Source organism: Chenopodium album, chromosome 23, assembly GCF_948465745.1.
Source record: "Chenopodium album chromosome 23, dcCheAlbu1.1, whole genome shotgun sequence".
Classification (NCBI taxonomy): Eukaryota; Viridiplantae; Streptophyta; class Magnoliopsida; order Caryophyllales; family Amaranthaceae; genus Chenopodium; species Chenopodium album.
This window is the reverse complement of record NC_137856.1, coordinates 20,999,105-21,002,335: the sequence shown is the minus strand read 5'-3', so window position 1 is coordinate 21,002,335 and position 3,231 is coordinate 20,999,105. Positions and strand designations below refer to the sequence as shown.

General features: G+C 40.3%; 1 non-coding gene across 1 annotated transcript; it reads right to left on the bottom strand.

Moving 5' to 3' along the window:
• Positions 1 to 543: 543 nt before the first annotated feature.
• On the bottom strand, positions 544 to 649 carry LOC145609915 (small nucleolar RNA R71). The gene has a single exon (XR_014106183.1). It is a non-coding gene; the product is annotated as a small nucleolar RNA R71 (small nucleolar RNA).
• Between the last annotated feature and the right edge of the window lie 2,582 nt (positions 650 to 3,231).

Genomic DNA, 3,231 nt, shown 5'->3' with positions numbered 1-3,231 from the left:
CTTATATTTCCTTTGAGTTTTGTATGCATAGGTCCCGAGATCGTTCATTTGTTCCCTTTGATCCGGAGATTGAAAGAACTCTCTCAAGGAGGAGAGTAGCAAACAAGACTTTGGATTATAGTTCCTCAAACGAAGAAGAGATTGAAAAAGAGCAAGTCATGGGAGAACAACCAAGAGTTGCCTTGAAAGAATTGGGAGTGCCCGGTGCATATAGGTTCGAGAGCGGCATAGCTCCAACTACAACACCGGCAAACGATTTTGAAATTAGGCCGGCAATGATCACCCTAATTGAGAGGAGACAATATAGTGGGGCAAAGAACGAGAGCCCATTGAACCATCTTAAGGAGTTTGAAAAATATTGCAACACGATCAAGGTTAATGGAGTGTCTCAAGAATTCATCCGCCTTAAGTTGTTCCCTTTCTCCCTCATAGGAAGGTCTTTGGAATGGCTAGACAAAGAGGTGAAGCCCAATTCATTGAGAACTTGGGATGATGTCACTAAAGCTTTCTTGTCCCGTTTCTATCCTCAAAAGAAAACGGCGGAGGCAAGGGCTTTAATTCAAGGGTTCAAGCAAAAGCCAAATGAGAGTCTTTATGAAGCATGGGAGAGATTCAAGGAGTACCAAAGAGAATGTCCTCACCACGGAATTCCAACATATCAATTGATCCAAATCTTCTATGGTGGTTTGAGTCCTCAAGGCAAGGCATGTCTTGATGGAGGGGCCGGTGGTCCAATCATGAACAAAACCGAAGAAGAAGTTGTGGATATAATAGAGGATGTGGTGACTTACTATAGAGATTGGCAAGATGGGGAAAGAGATTCTTCAAGCAAGCAATCTTCGTTGTACTCAGTGGACCATCTCAATGCCATCAATAATCTTTCCTCTCAAATGACAAACTTGGGAAAGGAGATGACGGCGATCAAGGCCAAGTTGGAGAGTGTTTCTTCCTCTTCCCAAGCTCCAAATCTTCCCTCCCAAATTAAGGGGAGAGGTACTTCTTCTAACTCTCAAACTCCTTCTACTTCACATAATATGCCTATGGGATGTTTGTTTTGTGATGTATGTGGATCATATGACCATGATTCTAGTAATTGCAACAATGAATGTGTTGATGAGTTTGACAACAATGAGTGTGAGCATGTTAATTTTGTGTCAAACAACAATGTCCAAAGGTTTGATAATCAAAGAGGCCAATGGAATAGGAATTACCAAAACCAAGGCAATTTTGACAACTATAATCATGGTGGTGGTTATAGGAACCAAGGGAATCAAGGTTCTCGTGGTAACCATAACCAAGGTTATAGTGGCCAAAATCAAAGCCAAAATTATGGTAATCAAAACCAAGGCTATGGTAATCAAAACCAAGGTTATGGAAATCATAACCAAGGTAATGGTAGCCATAATCAAGGTGGTGGTAACCATAATCAAGGTTATGGTCCAAATCAAAATAGGGGTAATTGGAACAATCAAGGAAGGGGAAATTTTCAAAACAATGCTCAAAGAGGTCCCCCACCCGGATTTGTTCCAAAGACTCAAGGTGAAAATTCCTATTCACAACCTTCTTCTCCTAGGACTACTTTGGAGGAATTGATTGATAATCAAACCAAGATCATTAACACCTATATGGCGGTTAGTGATAAGAAATTCAATGAGATGATGACCCACAATAAGATGCTTGAGACTCAAATAACCCAATTAGCAAGCACTATTAAGGATTATGCTAGTCCTTCATCTTTGCCTTCCCAAGGTGTTGAACCAAAGAAACCCGTGTACTCTATTGCCACTAGTGGTGGAAATGACTTTAATGAGGGAGTTTCTTGTTCAAAAGAGGGAGGAGATGAGAGTGGTGCTATGGAGAATGAAGTGGAGAGGGTTGAGTCCAAGGAAATTTATTGTGAGGTTGAGGAAAAAGAAGAAAGTGTTGTTGAAAAGATGAGTGAGGTAGAGAGATTTCCCGATCTACCATACCCCCGAAAATACTTGAGATTCAAAATGGATGAGCAATTTGGGAAGTTCCTTGAAGTTCTTAAGGAAGTCCATGATTCCACACCCTCTACCGAGCCAATTCCCGATATGCCTAAGTACTCAAAGTTTCTTAAGGAGATACTAGAGGAGAAGGAAAATTTTGATGAGGGTAGTTCGGTGGAAGGAGGGAAGTGTTTTAGTGCTCTTGTCCATGGTGAGCTTCCGGAGAAAATGGAAGATCCGGGGAATTTTTCAATCCCTTGTCAAATCAAGAAAATGGTTTTTGAGAATGCTTTGTGTGATCTAGGGGCTAGTGTGAGTATTATGCCCTTTTCGGTTTTCAAGAGGCTTGATCTAGGTGAGCTTCAACCATCTAATATAACACTTCAATTGGCCGATCGCTCTATTAAGCTTCCTAAGGGAAGAATTGATGATGTCCCTTTAAAGATTGGAGAGTTTGTCTTTCCCGTGGATTTTGTTGTTTTGAAGATTGAGGAGGATGAGCATATTCCAATCATTCTAGGGAGGCCTTTCTTAGCCACCTCGGGAGCCTTAATAGATGTGAAGGGAGGCCAAATCACTTTGAGATGTGGAAAATTGGAAGAGAGTTTTAAGTTGAAGCCAATGCATGAGTCCTTATCTTGTGTGCAAGATATAGCATGTGCTAGTCTTTCTCGTTCCATTGATGATGTGTGCATGGTTGATTCTTCTACTAACGATGTTTTTGAGATTGTTGATGATGTTTGTGCAAGTCTTGATGATGTTAGTGAAGAAGAATTTGTAATTCAAAAGCCAAGGGATGAGAAAGAAATTGAGATTCCAAATTAGTTCAAGCTCAATTCTCAAGATGAAGAGAAAGCTTCCACGATTAAAGATGTTGAAGTCAAGTCGAAGAAAAACGCCCGTGACTCGAAGAAAGCAAGAAAAAGAAAGAAGTTGAGAAAAGAGAAGGAAGAATTTGAAAAGAATTTTGTGAAGGTTTCATTAAGCAACGATGAGAAGTTGCTCAAAATTTAAGAAGATTTTGCTCCATCAACTACCTTGAAGAAGGTGGTGTTCTTTGACCCTCCATGATTTGGAGGAAGGGTCGAGCTTAGGACCTTAAGCAAGCGCTTCCCGGGAGGCAACCCAGAGTTTCTAACTTTTCCTTTTGATTTTTGAATTTTCTTATTTTTGTTTCTTTTATTACTTTGTCTTTTCTTTCACTTTTCTACTTGATTGGATTTTTAGGATGACTTTTGCGGGATTGGAATTCTACAAGTAT